Source organism: Myotis myotis, unplaced genomic scaffold (genome assembly GCF_014108235.1).
Source record: "Myotis myotis isolate mMyoMyo1 unplaced genomic scaffold, mMyoMyo1.p scaffold_m19_p_8, whole genome shotgun sequence".
Classification (NCBI taxonomy): domain Eukaryota; kingdom Metazoa; phylum Chordata; class Mammalia; order Chiroptera; family Vespertilionidae; genus Myotis; species Myotis myotis.
The window spans coordinates 42920480-42936277 of record NW_023416390.1 but is presented as its reverse complement, the minus strand read 5'-3'; the positions used below and the strand labels follow the sequence as shown (position 1 = coordinate 42936277).

At 42.2% G+C, this 15798-nt stretch overlaps 1 protein-coding gene across 7 annotated transcripts in view; it reads right to left on the bottom strand.

The window, feature by feature from the left end:
* LNPK (lunapark, ER junction formation factor) overlaps nt 1–1928 on the bottom strand; it is a 75667-nt gene extending 73739 nt beyond the window's left edge. For 6 of the 7 annotated variants that reach the window (XR_004969135.1, XM_036318641.1, XM_036318642.1 and 3 more), the window contains exon 1: nt 1786–1928. The gene's annotated coding sequence lies outside the window, so the exon portion shown is untranslated. The remainder of the gene's footprint in view (nt 1–1785) is intronic. The other variant, XM_036318645.1, reaches the window with a different exon arrangement.
* Between the last annotated feature and the right edge of the window lie 13870 nt (nt 1929–15798).

The following is a 15798-nucleotide window of genomic DNA, read 5'->3' as shown; positions in this document are numbered from 1 at the left end:
ATTATTGTATGAATTAAATGAAATTATATATCACTTGGTACAGTATCCAACAAATTTTAAGTGCATTGTAGCCATTGTCATTACTATTACCAGAAAACACATGTAGTACAGACAGTACTTCTAATATGAACATATTTCTTTCTAACTTCCTATAAAGAACCTGCTTCATAATTTTAAAACTGCAAAATAAAATTGCAGGGTTTTTTTACTGAAATTGTATTGCTCTCATCTTTAGTATAAAAAATAAACCAAAATACTCTGCAGAATCTTCCATTAAAATAACATGGAGGCCTTTAAAAGCAAAGGAAGTTTAGTGTTATGTTTATCAAGTTTAAAACTTAAGTAGAAACTACTCAATCACTATCAACAGTACCTCTATAACACAGTGTATGTACTATTCAATTTAAGATTAAAAGTGGTCTGTTCCAAAACTCTAACTTTCGAGTACATAACTGAAAAGGCATTTCTGAAATATCCCAAATTGCCACATTTATTGCTTAAAAATAAAATTACTGAAAAGAAGTACGCCTCCAAAAGCACTTTTACTAGATGATGATGACGTTCTGGTCTTCATGGTAGGCCAATGTTCGTTCTGAACTAAACACTACCAAAAAATGATGATCTGATTAGAAAGTTTTTTATATGAAGTTATGATAGCCAATAATGTCCTCCTCCTCTTATATCCTTTTCCGATTTAACAATATATAAACACTATATGAAATTCTAATTTTAAATGCATCACTCGCATTTGTTTAAATGTGTTCAAAATCAACTTGGTCCTCCTACAAAGGAACTGTGGGGACAGCTGAGGATGAGAGATTAGCATTCCCTGCCAGTTTGAACATAAGCCTGAAATCAAGCGTATGCACATCCACACAAAACCCTGCAGAACAGGATTAGTTCTGTCAGTGGTGACGCCCAGGCCCCAGAGAAAGGAGAAAACAGGTGACATTAGGCATCACAAACCAGGAGCTCATTAGGAAAAGCCGACCCTGGAAAAGTTGGTGAGTCACAGGTTTTACTTAGTCCGGCGAGGGAGCCGCCAGCAAAACGGAGTTAGTTCACCGGTCCCAACTCCTTCTCCATCCCCAACACGCAATATTAAAGAGTGAAAACTACCGGTGCAGACTCGACTTGCTCTTCTGCTGCCATGCTCACGACAGCTGAGCGCCCCTGCCCGTGCCCCCACCCCCTCCGGGGCCCACCATTCCTCAGAACAGGACAACCGCCGCACACCGGCTTCCCTAAACTGTACACAATCCACGCCCACACGCCGGGGCCGAGCCGCGTGACACTGACAGTTTTCGGTCCCTCCCGATCTGTCCGACTCCTGGCGCCTCCGAGCAACTCAGAAAGTCGGGGTCGGACACTGAACGCCAAGGCGCGGCGGAGGGCCTGCTGACCCTCCGCCTCCACGCAGGTGGGCCGCAGAGCCCAGGCTCAGATCGCCTCAGCCCCCACCCCCCGGGTGCCCCGCCCCACCCCACCCCCGCCGCGAACAGGGCTGGGCACCACCGCCCCGGGGGAAGGCAGGGGTCTCCCGCATTCCAGAACCGCCGCGGCCATTGTGCGAGGAAACCAAGGGCCCGGGCGGCGGGGCTGGGTCAGCGCGCAGCAGGGAGTGGGTTTGCCGGGCCGCCACCGCGGAGCGCTTAGGCCACTCGGCAGGGGCGGGGGCGGCGTGGAGGGCGAGCGCGGGCACCCGGAGCGTGTTTCCCAGGAAAAAGCTCAGCGCGCCTTCCCGCTGCCAAGCCCTCCCAAGTGCCCTCATTGTCAGCGCTTTACCGTCAAGAAGTGGGCACAGCCCGGCGCTGGCGTCCGCCTCGGCCAGCTTCGGCCGCCACCGCGCAGCCCGCCTACGGAGCAGGCAGCAGCCGCCACTGACAGAGACAGCGGCCCGGCCAACTCCTTCCCATCAAACCCCGCGCTCCCGCCGCCGGCCAATCGGCGCCGCGGCCGGCGCGCGCCGCGACGTCACGTGACTGTGAGCGGGCGGGCCGTTGGGGAGGGCGGGCGAGCGGCTGTCCTGAGCGCGCCGCCCCCGGTGACTTCACAGCCAAAGCGGGTGCAGGTCCTCGGGACCCGGAGGTGGGATGCTATGGATTTTGACTCTTACCGATACCATTATTCTCCTTCTTCCTCTGCCTCCTCAGCCCGTTCTGCAGATCTCCTCGGAGAAAGAAAACGCCCGAGATGGGTCCTCTAGGACCATCACGATCGAGGAATGGGGTTGAAGGTGGAGGTGGGTGCGGATGGAAGGTTCTCCTCCCTGAAGAGTCCCCCCTGGTCGCCGTCATCCGGCGGGTAGCAGAGCAAGTTAGTGCTACACGTCATAGAAGAGACCAGCGCCCCCCCCCCCCAAAAAAAAAAAAAATCGGTGAGAAAACAGCCAGGAGAGCCTGAGGCTCCTACCACCAAGGACGTCAAGGAGTCACTTGATAACTGCACGCTCACCTCACGTGCGTGGTGAGCTTCCGATGCCAAGTGAGGCTGATTCCAAAATAGAGATAACAACATGAGCCGAGTTTTCTTTCTTGAAACCTCAAAAACACTCCCTTCAAAGGTCCATCTGACACCTGGGCCCAAACAACGTAACCTCCCAGCCCCCGTTTGCCCCCCCCCCCCCCCCCCCCCCGTTTGGAAACGTTGCCTGGCGAGGATTCAGTTTCCACGTCAAATTGGAATGACAGTCCTAAGTAACTAGATCCTAGGACCACACCAGGTAGCACGGAGAAGCGTAGAGAAGCCGCAGCAAAAGCTGTTGTCGTGTATCACCTACGCCGGTGGCATGTGTTTCGGACCCCGTGCTCACACACGTGCGTGGGATTGTTCTATTGGTTACACGTTCTAAGGTGAAAAAGTGGCGCTGATTTTTAGAGTGTAAATTTTTTTTTAATATGCAAACAAGAAAGGCAACTGAACGTGGTATCTACATAGTAAGAATAATTTATTTCTGAAGCTACCCAGATAATCCTCTGGGGAGTTCCTTGTCCTCGCTGCTAAAAATCTCTAGTAGCAGGATGAAGGAAAGGGAACCAAAGTTGCTTGTTGTGTACGCTGGGTCAGGCACTTGATAAATCCAGAAGAAAAGGAAAGCCGTTCGCCTAGTTTAATATAGAAAGTAAGCATTTTGTTTTTCAACCTTCGCTATTTCAGCATGTGGGTTTGTGTGTGTGTGTTTGAAGGCCTGTGCTGTTAGGCAAATACTGCATCTCCCCTCAGGAAGATCTCTTTTTCTAGAAGAATTGGTAGGGAATGTTTTCCACTTGCTAAGGATTTATTCTCTAGTTTTAATTGAGCCATCAGAGAGTCTCTTTGCAAAGGGGAAGGAAACAGGAAGTGGGAAACAGAAGAGTTAGCTGGATGAGATTCCAGAAACCTAATCCAGCCACAAAATTCTCTAGGTAATTGCTCTAGAAGAGCAGAGATTTGGCCTGGCAAGGAGAGGGAGAGAAGTACTGAGTCGTTATTTTAATCCTCCCCACCAACTTTTAAGGTATCCTTTTGCAAATGAGGAAACTGAAAAGTAGATTTTATTGTTGAAGGTAACACTGTACCCACGGCCTTCTTTCTATCAAGTGGTAAGAGTGTTAGGCACAGTGAGGGAAGACGTTACCAGCTGAGAAATGGACATGTGCACTATATGGCTGGACTACAAGCTGCGAGGGTCCATCTAAATATTGAGGACAAGACCTTGTGTTAAGTGCTGAGGACACTGAGATAAATAAAGCAGCTGCCCTGAAGCAACTGACACTAGTGAAAGAACCCTTCAAGAAAACAACAAACTAAGTACTGTGATGGAGACAAATGTTCAAAAGGTTCAGAAATAGTAAGCCAGAGGTTATGTGGGAAAGCCAATGAAAGTGGTGCTTAGTTGAGTCCAAATATTAGAGCTATTTCCTACTAATTCTAAAATTATACTGCAATAGATTCTCAGGAAGTGAAATTGCAAGAGCACCAGAAAAGATGAGACAGGAAACTATTCTAGCCAAAGGAATTCTAAAAGGTCTAATTAAGTGAGACACATGTATTTAGAGAAATAAATGAAAGTTGCAAAAAATAGGTGCTACGGGGCTTACAGTGGATCATTCATTGACCTGGTCAGAACATTTAGGAAAGGCCTCGTTGAGGCAGTCACTCTGGAATGGAGATCTAAAGGATGGAAAACTGAAGAACCGAAAAGGAAGCAGAACATCTTATGTAACAGCATCTTGCCAGGAAGGAACATTATAAGTCTGATGGATTGAAAGGAGGCCATTGTGGCCTCGTAGGCCACAGGCTGCAGGGAGAGGGTGCTACAGTGTGAAGCACTAAGACCACACTAAGCAAGGCCTCACTGGCCATACTGAGAACCTTCATCATTTTCTTGAGAACATAGTGGGGAGGGAATTTGATCTGATCAGCACTGTGTTTTGAAAAGATCATTCCAGCTGCAATGTGAAAATATGAACAGGACCAGCAGTGGACCAATTAGGATTTATGATGGTGGTTAGAGTTGGTAGTAGTCAAGTGGATTGGGGTGGGAACAAGGAGATGAAGACAAGTGGGGGCATGGATGGAAAAAAAAAGGCCACATGCTAACCTGACTAGTTCAGAGAAGGCCTGCATGGCGGTTTTGCAAACTCAAAGACCTAAAGTAACCACAAAGGATGGTCTGAAATTAAAAATTTAACTAAAAGCTGTTTATAGTCCATAGTCATTTCCTAGGCCACTATTTTCCCTGACAATAATCAACTTCAATCTTTACTGAGCCTATTGTCTTTCTGCATCTAAGATAGCATACCTGTGAAATGTCTGGGTAACTTGTAATTTCCCCTTTTCAAGACCCTTTAGGGCACAACACATGGCACCAGAGCTGGAGACCACAAATTCCCCCCCATGGTTATTGTTGTCATGTTAATTGTCAACTGTTAACTATCCTGTATCCACCTATGGAAAAGAGTATCCACCAATGGGAAAGAACCATATGTCCATCATTTCACTTTTTATCCAGTCCCAGAGGTTTCCCCGCTTTGCTTTCTCCAATCTCCCTAATCTATCACCAATGGATTTCTTGTAACCCACTTATGGCTCCTCCTTTGATGGTAATTTATAAGAACAAGGTAAAAACCTGCCATTCTCCGGAGCATTATCCCAACACGTAGAGGTTTTGCTTCCCAGCAATTGTTGACAGTTTGGCTCAAACACAAAAATTCTTTACAGGTTTGAATGGTTGTTTTTGTTTATTTTATGTTAATGGGGAACTGGAACAATTTAGGAAAGAAAATGTTAGCTTTTGATGATGAATTTAGATTTGGTGGGGCTGAATGGGGATTGAAGGAGAGGGAGGAGTCAGAGATGACAGGATTTCTGTCAGGCACAGTGAGTTGATAGTAATGCTACTATCACTAAGATGTGGGAACACTGACATAGAGTTGGGTTATGGGGAAGGGGGTGATTTCAATTTGAACACATTGAGTTTAAGATGTTTTTGTGACTGCAAGGAGAGACGCCACGTAAACAGATTATGAATCTTCAGCCCTGAGGAGAAGTCTGGACTGGAGAAAGAAAATATAGTTTGTAATCTGTTCTTTTCCATGAGGTACTTATTTTTCTCAAAATGCAATTATTATAAACAGATGTTTTTAAGAACATTGCAGAAAAACAGAAAATAAAAAGTAGTCTCAAGCAGTTTCCCAAGCTTCCCTGTGAATCACCTGGGGTCTTTGTTTAAAAAAGTAAACTCTCAGACCCCTTCTCTGGAAATTCTGATTCTACGTGTCTGGTATGGGGCTCATAAATTGGGATTTTTAACAAGTGCTGATGGGTGTTTCCCTGGGCAATGGTACTCCAGTACCAGAGGCCACCTGCAGAAGAGTTACCCACAGTGCTTACTAAAATACAGATTCTTGGGCCCCGCAGACTAAAATCTCTAGGGGTATAACAGAAGGGAGGAATGGAAAGAGGAAGATTGTACAGTACCACAACTTCACCCTCCATCTTAGGCTCACTATCAGGAAGTTCGGAGGAAAGCTAGTGTCCTTTGCTGGATGATGCATATGTAGGCAGTAGGCAGCCCTCAAAAGCTCCTCTGATAACAGCTTTCCTGGCTTCTAGCCCAAGCCTCCTTTCCTGTCCACTGAAATGGCACTCAGCCCACTCTGATGCTGTTTTTCCACTCTCCCATCCAATCTATCCTTCCCTCCCTGGCTTCCCAATCTTCTTCAGTGGTATGTTCCATATACTCCTCCCAGTTTAGTACTTTTTTAGCTAATCTGACCAGGGCTGGGAGGGAAATAAGATCAAATGCTATGTTTCACTCTCAGCAAAGCTTTTTTTGGTGGTGTTGAGAACCTACTTTGGAAGTGTTTTTGTTTTTAAAGACTGAACTGTGTGTTCTCTTTGTAGTCTTGCTATAACAGCTCTAAGTCTCTATGCTTTTAACTAGAGAACGAATCAGGAAGAATGGGAGAAAAAGATTAGAATTATTTTTTGTGATTGTTAGTATAGCAAACACAGAGAAAAGTCCACAAAACAGGAGTGTGCTACTTAAGACTATAACTTAAATACTCATGTACCTCCACTGGGTCAAAAAGTAGAACATTACCAACATCCCTAAAGGTCCCACTGTGCCCCTTCACTTATAAACCCCAAGTGCCCAGAAATAACCACTATAATGATTATCGAATTGTTTACATTCTTTGTAGTTTTACTGCCTAACTGCTCATTTTTAAACAATATAGTTTATGCCTGTTTTTTTTTTAACTCTACATAAATGGAATTATAGAGTAAGTTTTTTATACATATTAAAATTCTTTAATCAATGTTATGTCTTTAAGATTCAGCCATGGGATGTGGCTGTGGTTTATTCTTCTTCATTGCTTAAATTACTATGTTGCATGGATATACCATAATTTACTTATCTACTCTATTATTGATGGACATATAGGTAGGCTATATCAACCTGTAGGCTATTATAAACAATGCCGTTGTGAGTGTGCGTGTATGTGTGTGTGTGTGTGTGTGTGTGTGTGTGTGTGTGTGTGTGTGTCCTGAAGCACCTAAACAGATTTCTATAGAAGTTTTAGCTTGGAATGGAATTATTGGTTCATAGGGCATGTTTATCTTCAGCTCTACAAGACTATGCAAGAATTTTTCAAAATGATAGTACCAATTTATATAACCAACAATCTTCTATAATAATAAAAGTGTAATAAGCAAATCAACTGAACGGCCGAACAGCAGAATGACCGTCCGGACGATCACGCTATGACATGCACTGGCACCAGGCCTACCAAGGCAGGTGAGATGCAATTGGTCAGGGGGTCCCACCATCACCCCATGATCGCCCCGCAGAGGGATGCCCAGGCCACCGGCTGGCGGGACAATCAATCGGAGGGACTCAGCAATTGCCCCAAAAAAGGAGGCCCAAACTACCTGACCGGCGGCGCTGCGGCAGGTGGGCAGGTCCTCCCTCTGCGGGGTAATCAATAGCAGAGCCTGCCCAGGTGGGCAGAGGAAGACCCAGGCTACCTGGCAGGTGGCGCTGCAGTGGGCGGTCAGGGCCTTCCTCTGTGGGGCAATCGATCGTGGGGCTCCCAGACTGCAAGAGGGCGCAGGCTGGTCTGAGGGACACCCCTCCCCAGTGCACGAATTTCATGCACCGGACCTCTAGTAACATAAAAGTTCCTGTAGCTCCACATTCTCACCAACACTTGAATTGTCTGAACTTTTAATTTTTGTCGGTCTAAAGCAGCAGTTCTCAACCTGTGGGTTGCGACCCCTTTGGGGGTCAAACGATCCTTTCACAGGGGTCGCCTAAGACCATCGGAAAACACATATATAATTACATATTGTTTTTGTGATTAATTACTATGCTTTAATTATGTTCAATTTGTAACATTGAAGTTGGGGGTCACCACAACATGAGGAACTGTATTAAAGGGTCACAGCATTAGGAAGGTTGAGAACCACTGGTCTAAAGGATGTGTACTGCTAACTTATTATGACACTATTTTGTATTTCTCTGATTATTAATGAAGAATAGAATCTTTTGCCCTAGCTGATTTGGCTCAGTGGATAGAGCATCAGCCTGTGGACTGAAGGCTCCCAGATTCAATTCTAGTCAAGGGCACATGCCCGGGTTGTGGGCTCAATCCCCAGTGTGGGGTCTGCTGGAGGCAGCCGATCAATGATTCTCATCTTTGCTGTTTCTAACTCTCTTGCCCTCTCCCTTCCTCTCTGAAATCAATATAAATATATTTTTTAAAAGAATAGAATCTTTTTATATGAGCATGGACTCATTGTTCAGGTGTTTTCCCATTTTTATATTGGGTTGTTTGTCTTTTTCTTATCTATTTGTATTAATTGATTATATAGTGTGCTACAGATATTTTTTCCCACTCTGTGGCTTGCCTTTTCACTATCTTAATAATGTCCTTTGATTAAAAGAAATATTTTTTAAACCTTTATTGTTGGAAATATTACATATGTCCTCTATTTTCCCCCATTAACCCCCTCCAACCTACCCCTGCCCGCCCCCCCAGGCCTTCACTACCCTATTGTCTGCGTCCATGGGTGATACATATATGCATACAAGGTCTTTGGTTGATTATCTCCCACTCACCCACCCTCCCCTACCTTCCCTCCAAGAAAAAAGAAAATTTTAACGGAGTCACATTTACCACTCTTTTCCTTTATGATTAGTGATGTCTGTATCTTGTTTAAGAGATATTTTCCTACCCTAAGGACATATGTCTTCTAAAATTTTATTGTTTTGCTTTTCAAATTTAGTTCTAAGCAGACCTGAAATTAACTTTTTTATGTATGAAGAATGTGAGACATCTGTAGCCCTCACACCCCTCCACCTCCTTCCAATGTGGAAATTTAAACCAGCACCATTTATTGACAAGCAGACCTCTCCCCTCTCCCCTGCAGTGCTATCTTGGTAATAAACCAAGTAGTCATATTGTGTGGATTTGTTTCTGACCTTGTTATTCTGTTCAATTCCTGGTCAGGGCACATGCCTGGGTTGTGGACTCAATCCCCAGTAGGGGGCATGCAAGAGATAGTCAATCGATGATATTCCTCATTGATGTTTCTCTCTCTCATATATATATACATACACACACACACACACACACACACACACACACACACACACACACATTGACTTGACCCATTGTTGCTGACTGAAAATGAAGGGAAAGGATCATAATCCAAGGAATGTGGGCAGGCTCTAAAGCTGAGAATGCCTCCTATCTGATAACTAGCAAGCAATTGGAAAACTCAGTCATACAATTATATGGAACTGAATTCTGTCAGCAGCCTAAACCACCTAGAAACAGATTCTCCCTTGGAGTCTCCAGAAAAGTATATAGCTAGCCTGCTGATTACTTGATTTCAGCCTTGTGAAATCAAGGAATCACCCTTTTGTCTATGCCCATGGGTTATGCACATATGCATCCAAGGCCTTTGAGAACCAGCTGAGCCAAATTGCCTGGATTTCAGATTCACAGAACTGTGAGATAATAAATGAGTGCTGTTTTAAGATACTTAAGTTGTGGCAATGTGTTATGGCAGGAAAAGAAAACTAATACATCCTTTCATACACACCTTTCTTATTAAGCAAAAATATGTTTGGTGGCTCATCAAGTAAGCCTTTAAGTACAATGATACCAGGAAGGTCACACTACTCAAATCCTGTAGCTGAGATTTTTCATCTTTTAGAATTCAGACTAAAAATGCACATATATTGCCCTGGCCGAGTGGCTCAGTTGATTGGAGCATCATCCTGTACGCCAAAATGTTGCAGGTTTGATTCCTGGTTCAGGCATGTACAGGAGGCAACTGATCGATGTTTCTCTCTCACATTGATGTTTCTCTCTCCTCCTCTCTCTCTAAAAATCAATAAAAACATATCCTCAGGAAAGGATTGAAGAAAATGCACATATATCTAAGTGAGGTGGCACTTAAAGCTATTCTCAGCGCCCTGACTGGTTTGGCTCAGTGGATGGAGCATCAGCCTGCGGACCGGAGGGTCCCGGGTTCGATTCCGGTCGAGGGCATGTGCCTTGGTTGCAGGCACATCCCCAGTGGGGGGTGTGCAGGAGGCGGCTGATCGATGTTTCTCTCTCATCGATATTTCTAACTCTCTGTCCCTCTCCCTTCCTCTCTGTAAAAAAATCAATAAAATATATTTAAAAAAAAAAAAGCTATTCTCAGCTACCTCCAGAAGGTAGGTTGAGTAAACAAGACAAGAGAGTATGTGGGAGATGAGGAACAAGTCAGGGGAAAAACAGCACCAAAGTCAAGAGCTCCCAGTGCAGCAGAATGAGTAGTGTGGCTCCTCAACCTCTCCGCTTGCCCACTTCAGTATAAACTCATCCATCACACCTTCCTGAAGCATATGTGTGCTAAATTTGGTTCACAGGTTCCAATAAAAAAAAAAAAGTAGGAAATAAAGTCTAGACTTCTGTGAAGATGTGGGAAACAGTTTATTGTCTTCACTATCTGATAAGCATAGACAGAGAACCCCCCCTCCCCCAAGGCTGGGTGCCTTTGAAGCCCTAGCAAAGGTTGGAGCTAGGCGCCACCTCTGTTTGTCCAGACAGTGGTAGCTGAAGCAACTTCCCCATCTATTATTATGTAAATCCTTGCTGATGGGCTAGTCTGCCTGTTGCAGGGGGCCGCCTGCCTAAGGGCTATGCTATGGGTGCATCCCAGATCAATAAAAGCTTGGTGAGGCCTGAGCATGGGAGGAAGTCCTTCCTCCTGAGTTGGACTTGCCCGCCTGGCCCCCAATATTCCCAAATTATCTCTTGTCTCTTCTCTTTCATTTGTGTTTGGCTCCACTTCCAGGTCCTGAACCCTGAACCACACAGGACGTGGGAAGGAAACACTCAACAGAAATAACTTTAAAAACATCAAAGTATTATATATACACATATATATTTTCTTTTATTTCAGAGAGAGAGAGAGATAGAAACATCAATGATGAGAGAATCATTGATTGGCTGCCTCCTGCACACCCCCCACTGGGAATTGAGCCTGAATCCTGGGCATGTGCCCTTGACTGGAATTGAACCCAGGACCCTTCACTCCGCAGTCCAACACTCTATCCACTGACCCAAACCAGCTAGGGCTATCAATGTATTTTGATACTGACATTTGTCCAGTCTAACATTGAAGATTCCTATTATCATAAATAAAGCATAATTCCAAAGACCATTTGTATCTGAAAGGCATGACTTAAAATTAGGACACAAGGTATTCTGTCATGTGCACAATTCCATGTGAAATCAATCTAATTATTGAAAAAAAAGGAACATTTCCTTCTTACAATGGAACAAAACAACTTTGCTTGTTCTGGAAAAAATACACTGTATATATAAATTAAGCAGGTTAAAATAAATTATTGGCTTGGTGCCCAGTAATTCCAAAATGTGGCCTTCTAATGCTACTTAAAAAATAATGATACACTGACTAATCAGGTAGCTGGTGAAACTTGAATCTTCTTTTGTATGCTTGTAAAGTTTACACATAAAATAAGAAAGATGTAGCTTTATCTAAGTCATACTAAGATTTACTGTTAATAAAAGTCATAAGAGTACATGGTGTAAAAACAAAGCATAAAATATGGAAGACAAATTCTCTGCCCTAAGGAGTTTAGTAAAACATGTGTAGGCAACAGCTAACAGGAAAAAAAATTAAGACATGGTGATTTACAAAGTGATCACCAATGGAAGACTGGGTATTAAAAAAAGTCCTATAAAAAGAAAGAATTGGAAAATGCCAAGGATTTAGATAGAAGGAGACTGTGAAAGCTCAAAGAATGAAAAAGAGATGAGAGAAGTGAAAGACAAAGTTGTAAGAAATTAGGACAGAGGAAGATACAGGTAAATGAAAATGCTTGATGCTGTGAGATACAAACCAATACATGAGAAAGAAGGTAGGATTGATTTGCTTGACAAACCTCTGAAATTAGATGACTAGAAATTCTAACTATGCAATTAATTTCTTATAAACTTAAGATCTAGTTTTCCAAACAGTAGGCATTAAACCAAATCTCTTGTTCAAGCCATATTATTCTATCTATAACGTATGTATACAAATTCCACACAAATCTGTATGCAGCTGAATTGTGAACAACTTTAAAAAGTTAAATTTTTAGCTATAGTGTAATAGGAACTTCACTTTAGAAGATATAGTCAAAAGCACTAGTTTTCTTTATATATACATATGTTCTAGAAAAGTCCCAATGCTAAGGCAGTACTGAATCAGACCCAATATTTCCCTACAAGATAGAGACCAACTTCCTGTGCAGTGTAGTATACAGAGCCCAAACCATCCCCAGGCACTATCTTTGTGGACACAGAGGCTAAAGACTTCTCTTTATTCCCCAGATAGATCATACTCAGAGAATTATCAGTTTAAAAAAAAAAAAGAAGAAGGTTGTTGCTCAGCCCAGTGTGGCTGGCTCAGTGGTAGAGCTTCAACCCAAGCACCAAAGGGTCTCAGGTTCAATTCCCGATCAAGGGTATGAACCTGGGTTGCAGGCCAGGGCGAGTTCAGGAGGCAACCAATCAATGTTGTTTCTCTTTTCTTCCCACCCTCCCTCCCTTCCACTCTCTCTAAAAATCAATGGACATGTCCATGAACACAGACCCAGACAGGGGGTGAGAGAGAGATGGGGGTGGGGGGGAGAGACAGGGGGGAAGAAAAAAAAGGGGGACATCTGTAATACTCTCAACAATAAAAACAATAAAAATAAAAATAATCAATGAAAAAAATATCCTCAGGTGAGGTTTAACAAATAAAAAAATAGTGAAATGCTTTTTCTGCATCTATTGAAATCACATGATTTTTCTTCTTTACTGAGTAGATATGATGATTGATACTGATTTTCAAATCTTAAATCCCGTACAAAACTGTAACCATAGTATAATAACTCTCACAGAGTTCTGTGCATCCTTTTAGTGAATGACCAAACCTGAATGTGGTTTTGAGAACCCCTCTGAACTTGCAGCTGGTGTCAGAAACCTTAGGTGGACTTGGCAGTCTAGAGACTTCACAGTTTAGCTCAGTGGTTCTCAACCTTCCTAATGCTGTGACCCTTTAATACAGTTCCTCATGTTGTGGTGACCCCCAATTTCATTGTTACAAATTGAACATAACTAAAGCATAGTAATTAATCACAAAAACAATATGTAATTATATATGTGTTTTCCGATGGTTTTAGGCGACCCCTGTGAAAGGATCGTTTGACCCCCAAAGGGGTCACGACCCACAGGTTGAGAACCGCTGGTTTAGCTAATTCTAGGTAGCATGCAATCCATCTATATAAGCTCAAAACACAAGTTTCATCTCTCTTTATAAAGGTGATGGTTTCTGCCAAAACCGGTTTGGCTCAGTGGATAGAGCGTCAGCTTGCAGACTGGGGGGGTCCCAGGTTCGATTCCGGTCAAGGGCATGTACTTTGGTTGCGGGCACATCCCCAGTAGGAGATGTGCAGGAGGTAGCTGATCGATGTTTCTCTCTCATCGATGTTTCTGGCTCTCTATCTCTCTCCCTTCCTCTCTGTAAAAAATCAATAAAATATATTAAAAAATAAAAAATAAAGGTGATGGTTTCAATGTTAATTCAGGGTTTTTTGTTTTGTTTTGATTGGTTGGTTGAATGATTTGCTAGGCTGTTTAGTATTTGTCTCATGTTCCATTTAAAGGTTAATCTGAGTTTTGAGATTTGTAATTCCAATCTCAAAGCCTTTGCTATGTAACTCTGTGTCTCCCACTGTGATACAAAAAAATACATATTTGGTCTTTATCCTCAGGTCCTGGCACAGAACTCCTAAAACCCTTACAATCTCCTATATAAAAGTGCCTTTGGAATGCTAAGAGTTGCCTGTTGCCTGAGGGTCTCCTAGATAGTTTCAGGACAGGACCTAATCACTAGAAAAACTAAACCTTGATTAGAAGCTTAGAACTTTCAGCTCCATCCCCCAACCTACAGGAAGGAGAGAGAGGAGGATGATTACCAATGGCTCAGGCCAGGCCTGGGTAAGCCATAAATAGGATTTCTCCGAGTTTTAGCTTTCTGCAGTATGGATGCCCATCTCTGCCAGGGGCCCACCCTCAGCTTAAGAACATGAGCAAAAAACTCTCTAGGTTTACTCCTTTCCCCAATCTGCCTGCTTTTCTTAGCTTACCGAAGTCCTCAGATAGTTGCTTTTTGTATTTTGTCTTGAGTTTTCAGTTGTAATTAGCAGAGAGAGAGGCTTCAGTGGGCTGACTCCACCTAGGCCACATCAGAAATTCAACCTGCATCCTTCCTAATTGCCTCTTCATATGACAATGATTTTGTAATGTCATTTTCTACAAAGAATAGAAAGATAATTCAGTCTTTTGGTTGATTAAAAAATGCATTATTTACAGTTTAGGAAAATATGTCAGCTTTGTATTAATATTATGTACATTTTTAGAATGGCTGTCAAATGTGGGAAAAGTACTATTAGATTGTTAGATTGTTTTCACATATGTACTATTAGATGTCAGGGCTTTTCAAATTTCCTTATGCAATAATTAATCTGAAACGTCATTTAAACAACGAGAGTTATTACCCACCCGTGATGTCCTTGTTGAAATGGCATATTATGTGTTTTATATTACTTTTTTCAAACGAATTATTTTATGTCAAATCAACCAGTTTCAATGTGTTTATATGACTCCCTCGTCTCATTAAGTAGATTAGCAAATAATCCAAGAACCTATCGATTACTTCTATTTGAAATGTATCTCATCTAGTGAATTCCTGCTTTTGGTGATGATTTGAAATCATTCTAGTTAAAATTCTTCTTGATATCAAAATACTTTATATTGACTTAAGTACTTATCTTTTTCATTTTTGTGTCATATTCCATTAATTTTTTATCTGAATTTTTTCTCAGTTCTTTACAAATAAATTCAAACATGACAAACGATTATCCACTTCATATAATTCAAACAATGTGATTGCAATTTCTTACATATCTTACAGAAATGTTTCAAAGTATCTTTCTGAATTGAAGTTAAAACATTGTATTTGATTTTTATTATCTTTTTGAATAAGCGTTTTGCTTTTTTGTGTTGCGGTTTTTCTTTCAAATCTTTGAAAAATGTTTTTTAGAGTCCATAAACTGTCCTTGACCCATGTTGCAAGACTTAAACAACTTACAATAGACAACGCATTATATTACACTTAGACTTTTTTTTAATCCAAGTTAATATGTGTATGTAAAATACTCCATTTATGAGAGGAACCTGAAAGGAAAATAACTGTCGTAAAATGCCAACGTGGTTAACAACTGTGGAGGCAGCTTTTTCTCTTACCAGATTAAAGAAATGAGCTGCACATGGTGTACATCCTGCACACTTATTAATATCTTTAAAGAGTGCTAGGAGCCCTTTTCCTCACCTTTCATAGCAGCCATGTTGTTGGACAACACTCCATGAATGTTTTCAACCACAGGTTACTATTGTCCAAAAGTTATTCCACATTGTTGAATAAAGCCACAGGCTGGTTTTCAGTCAGTGAAAAAGTTTAAAACTATACAGTTTTCAGTCACAGCAGTAGAGCACAATAATGGCCATCTAATCAGGGTTGGATACATCCGGCATAGAATCTACAATAATGAAGCAATATTTGGTGTCTGGTTTATTTATTTGTTAACCCTTTTGTTATTTGTAAGTCTTCTGGTTTTCCGGTTCATTAACCGTTACTTGTTTTTCATTTTGTGTATTTTCCAAGTTCTCATGCAAAAATGAGTTACATTTAACAATCATT